This window comes from Hylobates moloch, unplaced genomic scaffold (genome assembly GCF_009828535.3).
Source record: "Hylobates moloch isolate HMO894 unplaced genomic scaffold, HMol_V3 SCAFFOLD_11, whole genome shotgun sequence".
Taxonomy (NCBI): Eukaryota; Metazoa; Chordata; class Mammalia; order Primates; family Hylobatidae; genus Hylobates; species Hylobates moloch.
The window spans coordinates 16290742-16304885 of NW_026652286.1; the positions used below are offsets into that span (position 1 = coordinate 16290742).

At 37.2% G+C, this 14144-nt stretch overlaps 1 protein-coding gene across 7 annotated transcripts in view; it reads right to left on the reverse strand.

The window, feature by feature from the left end:
• The window catches only part of DNAJC24 (DnaJ heat shock protein family (Hsp40) member C24), an 83920-nt gene that overhangs the window by 39741 nt on the left and 30035 nt on the right, over positions 1 to 14144 (reverse strand). The gene's annotated exons all lie outside the window — the stretch shown is intronic.

The window sequence follows — 14144 nt, forward strand, 5'->3', positions numbered from 1 at the left end:
ATGTAGCTCACTAAAGTTATCCAGTAAGGATCACTTCTATTATCAGTTCTCCTATCTCCTTCCTTCTTTTTCTTCTATGTTCTCTGTGATTCTTCCTTCTCTTTTTATCTAACAGTTCTGAAAGGATCAATATGTCATTTGCTTTTCAGCAATCTCTCAACAAATGCGAAAAGATTATCTAAATTTAGACACATTTCAGTGAAACAGTCTGGGGGTAACAATAGCACATATTCAGATATGTAAATTTTCTTACTCTCAAGTAAATAAGGAACTCCTAGCCTGTATGATGCTTACCAGGTCCTTCTGTGTAATCAAATATCAGAATAGCATTTGCTGTGCTAGAGAGAGGATCCTTAGCAGTGTGGAGAAGCTCATCATGAAAATGAATCTATCATTAAAAGATAGTATTTATGGCCGGCTGCAGTGGCTCACGCCTGTAATCCCGGCACTCAGGGAGGCCGAGGCGGATGGATCACGAAGTCAGGAGATCGAGACCATCCTGGCTAACACGGTGAAACCCTGTCTCTATTAAAAAGTACAAAAATATTGGCCAGGCGTGGTGGCGGGCGCCTGTAATCCCAGCTACTCAGGAGGCTGAGGCAGGAGAATGGCGTGAACCCGGGAGGCAGAGCTTGCACTGAGCTGAGATTGCGCCACTGCACTTCAGCCTGCGCAACAGAGCAACACTCTGTCTCAAAAAAAAAAAAAGAAAAAGAAAAAAGATAGTATTTATCCAATAATTACTTTGACAGTTTTGTATTTTAATTTCAAAAAGTAAACTTAGGAATGTCCTTTTAATGTAGAATAGGTTTTTTTAAATTTCTTACTCTTTTTTCCAAGTTTTTACAATAAAACAGGCAAATAACCATATGCACATTTCATGACTCATCAGTGTGGCTGGTTCATACATTCCTCAATTAATGGTACAATCATTTAAATTATTTCATTGACTGCTTTACAGACATTATTAGGAGCACAAAAAAATTGCAAGTACCATGTCATTTATTATCTAAATTGTGAAGGCTAAAGTCACTCAGTAAATTGTGTCAAATACCATGAAGTGAAATGACTTCGATTCTCAATCTAGAATTTGTAAAGTATGTAAGTTTAATTAAATCACAGACTATTTTAAAAATAGATTCATTTTCATGATGAACTTCTTCACACTGCTGAAGATCCTCTCTAGCACAGCAAACACTATTCTGGTATTTGGTTACACAGAAGAACCTGGTAAACATCATACAGGCTGGGAGAAAGATTCTAAGGCAAACAATGAGGATTAGGCTTCCATTTTCCCTTTGGCAAACTACCTCCCTTCCTATGAAATCTATCAGTTATCAACATTTAGATATTTAAACTAATATAAGTACTGGAGAAAAGGAAACTAAGGCTTTACTGTTTCATCTTCTTTGCCCATGATTTATCAAATGATGCTCATAAAAGTTATTTCTATACTGAGGTTTTGGCAATCTCTAAAGTTGGGATATTAAAGCAATATCCCTAAGCCAAAGTGGAGTTGGCTGCATTAAAGTTCTCTAGCTGACCCATTCCTCTAACACTACACTAAGATTTGTCTAACAAGCTTAGTATAACTAAATGTTATTGTATGTAACATATTCAAATATGCCAGGATACATTTATGATACATTTACATGGGAAAACTCTTAATTCAGTATGTCACAAGCATTAAGGCCCTAGAGAACTTGTTCTAAATTTGTATCTATAAAGCAGAGTAAAGATCAAAAGGTAGGTAATTTCTCATGGGCCAATATAGGAAGTCTGCTTGGTACAATGACTAGAAGAGGTTAGGCCTGATCATGCATCAATCTGACCCAGAAAGCCCTATAAAACCAGAAATTAATTCCTGGCTGCCCTAAACTAAAAAATATTACTAAATTTTATTATGAGTCACAAATCAGTTCTATGATAGTCAAAGAACAATTCAATCTCTTTCCCTAATTTGGTATTTTCCTGATTATTAATTGAAATAAGGCACTCGCCATCTGAGGCTTTAAGTCTATTCAGATTCCATGACATTTATTTAATGGGTACATTCCATTAAAAAATGACACTTATAGCAAGGAAATAAGTATATCATTTGGGATGCTTAAAGCCTTGGTCCAATGGGTTTTGACAGCAACTTTCTGAGCAAAGTGAAGGTCTAAGAAAAGGAATAACTGTCTGTGGTAGGCTGATAATGGCCCCCAAATATATAAAGTCCCAATATCTGGTACCTGTAAATGTTACTTTATTTGGAAAAAGGGAGTTCACGGATATGATTACGTTGTAGTTCATGAAATGGGAAGATTTTGCTGGATTATCTGGTTGGACCCTAAATGTATTCAAAGTGTTCTTAGAAGAAAGAGGCAGAGAGAGAGCTGACACACAGAAGAGAAGGTGATGTGAAGATAGTGGAGAGAGAGTTATCTGAAATGCTGCCCTTGAAGACTGCAGTGAAGTGGCCACAAGCCAAGGAATGCCTGCAGCCTCCAGAAGCTGGAAAAAGACAAGCAATGGATTCTCCACCAGATCCTCCAGAGGGAGTGCAGTGCTGCCAACACTTTGAACTCAGCCCAGTTATAATTATTTTGGACTTCTCCAGAACTATAAAAGAATAAATATTTGAAACCGCCCAAGTTTCTAAGTTTGTTTTTACTGCTATGAGAAATTAAAATCCAGTCCAAATATATTTATGATTTAAAATTGGAATGCAAGACACTAGAATGTTTTAAGAAGAAGTTTCAATTACAAGGGCTACTCATAAAATGGTGTCATTACACACATTCTTAAAAACATGGTATTTTTCTCTATTGCCAATGGGAAAACAAGCCCCTAATCCTAGGTTTAAAGACTTTCTGATCTCAAAGTCTATGTTAATTTTGTTCCTATTATTTCTAAATCTGAGCTATCCTGTGGGAGGTAGACTCATTATGATCCTAAAAGACCATAGTCATTTTCCTTCTGCTGTCAAGTCTTATTTTATTTCTTGCCCTTAATTTCTTTTAATCCCCACTAGCCAAAAACCTTCCTACTCTTGAGAGCCCAAAGCTAGTCCCACTTCATTCATTCACCTATCAAATAAAAGACAGATGTAATCTAAAGCATTAATTAATAGATCAGTTTGGGGAAAATGGACAAACTGATATATTAATACAATCCCTATCAAAATTTCAGCAGTAATCAAGACTGTAGTACTAGCATAAAGATAACCTAGAAACAGACCATACATATATGGTCAACTGACTTTCAACAAAGCTTTCGACAAAGCTGCCAGAGCAATTCAATGAGGAAAGGTAAGTATATAACAAATTGTTTCGAAACAACTGGATATCCCCGTGGGGGAAAAAATAACCTCAATCTCTCTAATTCCATAAACCAAAATTAATTCAGAATGAATCATACACATAAAAGTAATCCATAAAGGCAACAAGAGAATATCTTTGCCTGTTAGGGTAGGCACAGAGTGCTTTGACAGAAAATAAAAAGCATAAACTGTGTAACACAAAATTGATAAACTGAACTTCATCGAATTTTAAAACCTTCTGCTCATCAAAGATACCACTGAGAAAATGAATAAACAAGCCATAGACTGAGAGAAAATACTGGCTGCATATATTTCTACCAAAGGACTTGTATCAGAATACATGAATAAAACCCAAAAATCAATGATAAAAAGACAAAACTAATTAAAAACCAGATGAATAAAACTGAGCAGATACTTTTTCAAAGAAAACTGATGAACAGACAATGTACACATGAACTTTTTTATTAGTTATTAGGAAATAACAAACTTTTTTATTAGTTATTAGGAAAATGAAAATTAAAATCACAATGAGATATTACTACATACCTAAAAGAATGGCTAAAATAAAAATGACTGGCTGGGTGTGGCGGTGGCTCATGCCTGTAATCCCAGCACTTTGGGAGGCCAAGGTGGGCAGATCACCTGAGGTCAGGAGTTTGAGACTAGCCTGACCAACATGGTGAAACCCAGTCTTTACTAAAAATATAAAAATTAGCCAGGTGTGGTGGCACACACCAGTAGTCCCAGCTACCCAGGAGGCAAGGCACAAGAATTGCTTGAACTGGGGAGGTAGAGGTTGCAGTGAGCGGAGATGATGCCACTGTACTCCACCCTGAGTGACACAGCAAGCCTCTGTCTCAAAAAAAAAAAGAAAAAGAAAAAGAAAAAAAATACTGATAACACCAAGTGTTGATAAGATATGAAATAACCAGAATTCTCATAAACTGCTGACACGAAACAATTTGGCAATTGCTTATAAAGTTACATATACATCTACTCCATGATCAATAAAAATGAAAATCACACATCCACGAAAAGATTAATAAAAGAATAGATTAATAGTCTTATTCATAAGTCTTATTAAAACACTGGAACCATAAATGTCTATCAACTGCAGAATAGGTAAATACATTTTATTTAAATCCACAGAAGAGAAATATTCCTCAACAATTAAAAAAGAACAAATTATGACACACTCAATAACATAAATGAATATCTAAAATACATGTTAAGTAAAAGAAGCAAGAACAAAAAGTACATACTGTATGATTACATGAACATGAAATCCCAATTTAGGTACATTTAATCTGTGGCGATAGAAACCAAAAAGTTGGTTTCCAGGTGAGAACAGGTAGTGGAAATTAAGAAAGAGGGGCATGAGGGAACTTGCTGGAGGCACAGAAATGTGCTGTATCTTATTTGGGGCGGTGTTTACACGATATCAAACTCACCAAACTTAACACTTTAGATCTGTGCATTTTTCATTTTATGTTGACAATATCAACAGAAAAACCATCTTCACACATGTCTAAAATTTTAAAAAGGAATTTAGCAAATCTTTCTAAGCCATAAAGGAAAAATAAGGAATTTCTTCCATTAATAGAAAAACAAGTACAACAAAAAACAGAAAATTAATGGAAAAACTAACATGAATTAGTGAAAAGCTTGAATTACACACTAGTTTATGGAAATTGTTTTATTACTTTCAAGCACATTTGCCAACTATAATAACTTCAAAACACTTTAAAAGGCTAAGCATTGTTGAGTAGAAAGCCGAAATGCATCCAAAATTAAAATACCATAAATATGTCACAATATTAAAAATACTGAGAGTGATAGTATCTGTGTGATTCTGTATTATACAAAGACATCTATTTCCAAAATTTCAGTAAACTGCTATTTTATTACTCTGAAATGACTTCACACCTATAACTGTATGATCTAAGTAATTTCCTCAAATTTTGGGGAAAATTTTCAATTACATTAACTTAAATTCTTCTTTAAATTACCATATCATTCATTGAGAATAAGAAAAACTAACACAAAAATAGATTAAGAAACTTTCTTGATACAAAAATAGAGGATCATTCATGGTACTACAAAAGATATACAGGAAATGATATAATATTTCATCAGGATTAGTATGTGTTATCTGTTTTCTAAATGACTATTTCATGGATAAGTAACAGTTCAGTTATGAAATCTCAATTCTCATCAGCTGAGATTTTATGGCAATGGGCTGTCCAATATGAAATATTTTATTTTGATTTTAAATTCTCTCTACATATTAAGTCTAAGTGCTTTCTAAATTACTAATTCCAGAGTGACTGTCACAGTGTGTCACCTCAGTGCTACTCAAAATGTGGTCCTCAGAACTGCAGCATCAGCATCATCTGAGAGCTTGTTACAAATATCAATTCTTGGGCCTCACCTCAAATCTTCAGAGGGAGGACTCCAGAATCTGTGTTTCACCAAGCTCTCCAAGCAACTGTTACGCGTGCTAAAATTTGGGAAGCACACTGTTTGCCTTGACTGCTTAAAACATGGAATTCATGGGCAAGTCAGAAGATAAGTGCTTCACAAAAATTTTCCTGTGACAGATGCGTCCTTCCAAGTACTACACCAAAAAGAGGGGAAAAAAATCCAGTAACCTGTAACACCATAATGAAAATCGCAATGTGTTTCAAGTCGGAATTTTTTTTATATTTGATACCTTTCATTCACTAATCATAAATGTCAACTTCTTCATTCCACTGTTTGTACTAATACCATCTTATATCACAGATGAAGATGCTGATGCAATCTGAACAATATGCCAGTGGTATTTTAACCTGATGACTTTTTTTTTTTTTAAAAGAGAGGGGCATAATTTGTATCAGGCTTCACCTACTTAACACTAATGATGATATCCACTGATAAGTTTAGCACAGAAACAAGTTTTTCAACTAAGAAATGAAGCATGTAAAATTACGAAAATAGCATCATACAATGCAGTGTGAAAATTCTAGCAACTTCTAAAAGGTTTTAGTGAAAAATTATATATAATATATATATTTTTTTCTTTTTTTTTTTTTGAGATGGGATCTCTCTCTGTCATCTGGGCTGGAGTGTAATGAAGTGATCCTGGCTCACCGCAACCTCTGCCTCCCAGGCTCAAGCGATCCTCCCACCTCAGCCTCCCGAGTAGCTGGAACCACAGGCATACACCACCACACCTGGCTAATTTTTGTATTTTCTGTAGAGACGAGGTTTCCATATCGCCCAGGCTGGTCTCCAACTCCAAGACTCAAGTAATCCATCCACCTTGTGAAAATTATATATTCATTAGCTCCAAATGATCTTTTCTATTGGCTACACAACATATAAAGTTGAAATGAAATGATATTTCTTTACAGTAAACACATAAAGAGCTTTATGGTAAACTGCCTACATACATTAATCCTTAACTACACACTTGTGATTGTGCTGTTTTGATACATAAAATATAAACTATACATAAGAAGTAACAATAAACCATGAAAAGGACTCTGGGCAAATCTGATTACACAGAAATCCCCAAATAGGCTAATATTACTTGATTTATCAATGTGGCACTTGAGGACATAGCACTTTGGTTTTCCCTATGTATTAATAGATGAGTTTTAGTACCATCAATAGGATGCTAGCTCTCTATCTCTAGCTTCAAACTTTCTTGAATTCTAGAACCAAATTTTGAAATATTTTCTAGAAGCTACCTTGTCAGCACAAGTTTAATGTTTGATATCCAATATATTATCCAGACTCTAAAATTTGTTTCTCCTCCTGTCGAATTCCTTGCTCTGTTAAATAACTCCATGGCTCAATAAATGCTAAATTAATGGATGAGAGGGGAAAAATTTTTCTAATAATCCAGACTATCAATATTAGGGTAACCCCTCTTTCCCTCCTCCCATGAACTGCCAAATCTATAGATTCTACCTACATAATTTCCTTTCTATTCCAATACCAAACCTAGTACAGACCAACATTAGCTCCTAACTAGTCTCCAGCAATCATCTTCTAACAGCTTTCCAGTCCATCTTACCTGCTTCAAAGTCACTCATCTTAACATAACTCTGACCATGTCATTCCCCAGCTCATAAATTTTAAAAGGCCAACTAATGCATAGTGAATTACAGTGAAACTCTTTATCCTTAAAAGTAAAGTCCTACAATATAAGAACCACAACCTACCATTCAAGCTTTATCTATTACAAGTATTAAACACTGAATATATAAACACTGTATTTTAACTATATCCATATCTGTGCAAAGATTAGCACAGTGCCTCTTCGCACAAGTATACTTCATAAATATTTGTTTATTTAAGTTGTGTGTTTAATACTTTCCCTAAAAGTACAAAACCTGAAACTTACTGATTTTAGTCAGCACATTATAGGAGGAGAGATAAATTTTAGGTTTAGTCTGAGGTACTGCACTTAAGGGCCTTTTCTCTCATACTCTTCCCTAGTGAACAAGTATTTACTATGTCATTCTATTACACTGAAACTATGAACAAATGATATGAAAATGTTTCAGCCCAATGATCTTCCTTCAAATACTTTTCAAATTGAGGAATGAGATACAGAGTAAACAAACACTAAGAGGAATGCATTCAAAAGAATACATTTGGAAAAAAAAAGGATTTGTAGCTGCTATGATTTGAACATGTTAAATTTCCAAAACTCATGTTAAATTTGATTGTCATTGTGACAGTATTAGGAGGTAGTACCTTTCAGCGGTGATTGGGCCATGACTGCTCTGCCCTCATGAATAGGCTGTTATATTTCTGGAGTGGATTCCTTATAAAAGGCTAATTTTGGTCCCCCTTTTACCTATGTAGCAGGTGCTTGAGTTTGCTAGTCATGGGATGGGAGAGCAGGAAACAGAAAACTCTTGCCAGATGCTGGCCATTTAATATTGGACTTCGCAGCCTCCAGAACTGTGAGCCAATACATTTTTGTTCATTATAAATTACCACTCTGGGTGCAGTGGGTCACACCTGTAAGTAATCCCAGCACTTTGGGATGCTGAGGCGGGAGGACTGCATGAGGCCAGGAGTTTGAGACCAGCCTGGGCAACAAGAACTCATCTCTACAACAAATTTTCACTGTAGCATGCAGTCCCAGTTACTCTGGAGGCTGAAGTAGGAGGACTCCTTGAACCCAGAAGATTGAGGCTATGGTGAGCCATGATTGTACCACTATACTCCAGCCTGAGTGATGCAAAAAAATTGTCTCAAATAAATAAAAAGATTAGCTAGTCTGTGGTATTCTGATATAGCAGCATGAAATGGACTAAGACAGTAGCTATGAGACTTAAATATGGGAAAGGCCGAATCCTTAAAAAAAAAAAATTCCTGGCTGGGTGCAGTGGCTCATGCCTGTAATCCCAGCACTTTGGGAGGCCAAGGCGGGCGGATCACCTGAGGTCAGGACTTCGAGACTAGCCTGGCCAACATGGAGAAACCCCGCCTCTACTAAAAATACAAAAATTAGCTGGGTGTGGTGGCACATGCCTGTAATCTCAGCTACTCGGGAGGCTGAGGCAGGAGAATCACTGGAATCTGGGAAGCAGAGGTTGCAGTGAGCTGAGATCACACCACTGCACTGCCTGGGCAACAGAGCGGAAACTCTGTCTCAAAAAAAAACAAAAAAAGAATTCCTAATGCCGCTTTCTCTACTCTCCTTCTACTCTTCCTGAAAGAAAACAATTTTAATGTTTCACATACCAATTCTGTACTAACAAAAAGGGAATAAGTGTCATAACAACAAGAGATCAGAATCTCAGCAAAAAGAGACTTGGTTGGTGTTTGTGTTTTTTTTTTTTTTTTTTGCCAGTGATTCTGGGGAAGGTCCCACTCAAGTACTGTCTTGCAAAGCCCCAATATGACCACTGTTGAATTTCCATGACATTACAATAGACACATATTCCAAACAGATTACCACTGAGGAATTTCAAAGAGCAGCATACACATAAACACTGAATAAAAGCTTATTATGGGTCATTTTTATTTAGAGTTTGCATGCATTTATGAGTCTAATAATCACTGTTGCTTGAGGCACTCATTACCTCTAAAGATAATAAAAACTCATTTCTTCAGACATCTGTTGTGAGATAAAATTGTAAAGGTCAATTTGAGAGAATTATATAAGTAATAAGGCATTAATAAATCTGACCACAATATCTGACAACTGAGACAGCACAGGCATTCCTCTCTGGGGTCTGCTGCTTTTATTTCCACCCCCAGCTTGGAAATAAAGGAAAATCTTAAGTTCCCTCAAGGAAAATTCAAGGCACTCAGCTAGCCTGAGAAGTAAATGAGCAACTTGGTAAGCAAAAGGTCATAACAGCTTAAAATAATAGCCAAGGAAGTTAAAGTCACAAAATGTTTGGTTCCTTATGTCACAGGTGTGTGAATCACAGCAACTCCATCTTGAATAGGAGCTGGGTAAAATGGGACTAAGACCTACTGGGCTGCATTCCCAGATGGTTAAGGCATTCTAAAGTCACAGGATGAGATAGGAGGTCGATACAAGATACAGGACATAAAGACCTCACTGAAAAAACAGGTTGCAGTAAGGAAGCCAGCTAAAACCCACCAAAACCAAGATGGCCACCAGAGTGACCTCTGGTGATCCTCACTGCTACACTCCCACCAGAGCTGTAACAGTTTACAAATGCCATGGCAACATGAGGAAGTTATCCTATAAGGTCTAAAAAGGGGAGACAGGAATAATCCACCCCTTGTTTAACATGTAATCAAGAAATAACCATAAAAATGGGCAACCGACAGCCCTCGGGGCTGCTCTGTCTATGGAGTAGCCATTCTTTTAATCCTCTACTTTCTTAATAAACTTGCTTTCACTTTATGGACTCACCCTGAAGTCTTTCTTGCATAGGATCCAAGAACCCTCTCTTGGGGTCTAGATCGAGAACCCTTTCCTGTAACATCCAGGGAAACTAAAGAAAACATCTTGACATATGGCCCTGAGTTGTTTTTCAGAAACCTGGACCACCACCAAATGAATCTGCTGGTACACAGACTTCAGATAAGAAGAAACTGAAGACTGAACTCTGACCATATTTCTTTGTTCTAAATTTCTTCCTGAGTGGCCTGGAGGAAGTCATGCCCATGGGACACACCTAATATTCTTTTCTGCTGACCCCAAGTATTACACAAAGCTCTGCTTCCTTAACCAACTGCAAATCAAAAATGTTTGAATCCACCTATGATTCTGTAAGCCCCTGCTTCAAGATGTCCTGCCTTTCTAGGCCAAACCAATGTATATACTTCATGTGTTGATGTATGTCTTTGCATGTAACATAACCTCTGTTTCCCTACCTTTAAAAACCCTTATAAGTAAGCCATAGAGGAGGTTGGGTCTTTAGCATGAGCTGCCCAATTCCCCTTGCTTGGCACCCTGAAATAAGTGTCTCACTTTCTCTCGCTGCAAATCTTGATGTAACTGTTTGGCTTTGGTGAAACTGATGGGCAGACCCAAGTTCAGTTCAGTAATACAACTAGAAGAGCAATCCCCAACATTTTTCTTCATGAAAAAGAATGATACACACACACACACACACACACACACACGCATATATGCACATTAACTGAAAAGAACATTTGTGATTTTTAAGAATCTATAAAAAATTACCTTAATCAGGTCCTTTGGGAATGCTAGTGAATAGCTAAGAATTTAAAAGAGAATATCGTCATGTGCCAGATAACGACGCTGCAGTCAATGACAAACTGCATATACAATAGCAGCCCCATAAGATTATAACGGAGCTAAAATATTCCTACTGCCTAGTGACATCATAGCTGTTATAATGTCACAGTACAATGCATTATTCACATGTTTGTGGAAATGCTGTTGTAAACTAACCTACTTTATAAACTTTATAAAGTGGAACCAGGTGTGGCAGCTCATGCCCATAATCCCAGCACTTTGGGAGACTAAGGCAGGAGGATCACTTGAGGCCAGGATTTCAGGAACAGCCTGAGCAAGGTAGTGAGATCTCATCTCTACAAAATAATTACAAGATTAGCTAGGCATGGTGGCACACGCCTGCAGTCCTAGCTACCCAGGAGGCTGAGGTGGGAGGAGCACCTGAGCCCAGGAGGTCGACGCTGGAGTTAGCTATGATCACACCATTGCCCTCTAGCATGGGTGACAGAGCAAGACCATGTCTCTATAATTTTTTTAAAAAACTTTGTAAAGTAAAAAATGTTACAATAAGCTAAGGCTAATTATTTAAAAAATATTTTTGTATAAATCTCGTGTAGCCTAAGTGTACAATGTTTATAAAGTCTACAATAGTGTACGGTGATGTCCTAGGCCTTCACATTTACTTACCACTCATTGACACCCACAGCAACTTCCAGTCCTATAAGCTCTATTGATGGTATGGACCCTACACAGGTATGTACCATTTTTAATCTTTTATAGCATACTTTTGCTGTACCTTTTCTATGGTTAGATATATTAGATACACAAATACCACAATGTTACAGCTGCCTATAGTATTCAGTACAGTAACATTGTATAGGTTTGTAGGCTAGAAGCAAAATGTTATACCACAAAGCCTAATGTGTAGTAGGCTATACCATCTATATATGGATGGCTTATGTAAGTGCACTCTGTGATGTTCTCACAGGGTGAAATTGCCTAACCACACATTTCTCGGAAAATATCCCGACCTTGAAGTGACACAGGGCTGTATCTAGTCAAAAACAATATGCTTTCCTAGAGCTCAGAATTTGGCTCCGTAATGTAACGGCAACCCTTGCTATGGAATCTTTGTGAATAATCCTATAAATTTATTTATGATGGAATCCTGCATTTAACATAGACAGCCCCATGGTTCTCAGAGAGTGCCTTAAAGTGATGTTTCAGTGTGTTTATGTAGCCAGCCACACGACAGAACAATATGAAGAAACGTACATCCCTTGGGTCTACCAAGTCTCTAATGATTGCCTCCATTCTCCAGAAGAGCCATTTTAATACCATTAATATTTTTAAACAGACCTCTTGGTCTTCTGAACATATTTTTAAAACTTCTGCTAAATATCACTATACCCCTGACTGCCTTTGAGACGAAATTGAGAGATTCATTCTGAGATTCCTGATAGCTCCAAGAAGAAGAGGCAAAAGAGAAAAACAGAGGAGGAAGTGAAGGGGGGGAAGCAGGAGGATGGGAGAGGTAGGCAGAGGAAGGGGAAGAGGGGGAGGTAGTGAAGAAAGAGGAGACAGCGGGAGAAGGGGAATAAGAAAACAGAAGAGAAGGAGGAAGAAAGAGGAAAAGGAAGGATAATGTTTTGAAAAAGAGAGAGAAGAGACTAAAGAACACTGAAAGACAATAAAGCTGTGCAATATTTGTGGTACGTATTGGTGTTTTTCAAATAGAGAATTAAGATAACTAATTTACACTCCCACCAACAGTGTAAAAGCATTCCTGTTTCTCCACAGCCTTGCCAGCATCTATTGTTTCCTGACTTTTTCATAATCGCCACTCTGACTGGTGTGAGATGGTATCTCGTGGTTTTGATTTGCATTTCTCTAATGACCAGTGATGATGAGCTTTTTTTCCTGTTTCTTGGCCACATAAATATCTTCTTTTGAAAAGTATCTGTTCATATCCTTTGCCCACTTTTTGATGGGGCTGTTTGTTTTTTTCTTGTAAATTTGTTGATGATCCTTCTTGTAAATTTGTTGACGTTCCTTGTAGATTCTGAATATTAGACCTTTGTCAGAAGGGTAGATTCCAAAAATTTTCTCCCATTCTATAGGTTGCCTGTTCATTCTGATGATAGTTTCTTTTGCTGTACAGAAGCTCTTTAGTTTAATTAGATCTCATTTGTCAATTTTGGCTTGTGTTGCACTTGCTTTTGGTGTTTTAGTCATGAAGTCTTTGCCCGTGCCTATGTCCTTAATGGTATTGCCTAGGTTTTCTTCTAGGGTTTTTATGGTTTTGAGTTTTACATTTAAGGCTTTAATCCATCTTGAGTTAATTTTTGAATAAGATGTAAGGAAGGGGTCCAGTTTCAGTTTTCTGCATATGGCTAGCCAGTTTTCCCAGCATCATTTATTAAATAAGGAACCCTTTCCCCATTGCTTGTTTTTGTCAGGTTTGTCAAAGATCAGATGGTTGAAGATGTGTGGTGCTATTTCCAAGGTCTCTGTTCTGTTCCATTGATCTGTATATCTGTTTTGGTACCAGTACCATGCTGTTTTGGTTACTGTAGCCTTGTAGTATAGTTTGAAGTCAGGTAGTGTGATACCTCCAGCTTTGTTCTTTTTGCTTAGGACTGTCCTGACTATACAGGCTCTTTTTTGCTTCCATATGAAATTTAGAGTAGTTTTTTCTAATTCTGCAAATAACCATTGTGGAAGACAGTGTGACGATTCCTCAAGGACCTAGAACCAGAAATACCATTTGACCCAGCAATCCCATTACTGGGTATATACCCAATGGATTATAAATCATTCTGCTATAAAGACACATGCACACATATGTTTATGCAGCACATTTACAATAGCAAAGACTTGAACCAACCCAGATGCCCATCAATGATAGATTGGATAAAGAAAATGTGGCATATATACACCATGGAATACTATGCAGCCATAAAAAAGAGTGAGATCATGTCCTTTGCAGGGACATGGATGAAGCTGGAAGTCATCATTCTCAGCCAACTAACATAGGAACAGAAAACCAAACACCACATGTTCTCACTCATAAGTGGGAGCTGAACAATGAGAATACATGGACACAGGGAGGGGAACAACACACACTGGGGCCTGTCGAGGGGTGGAGGA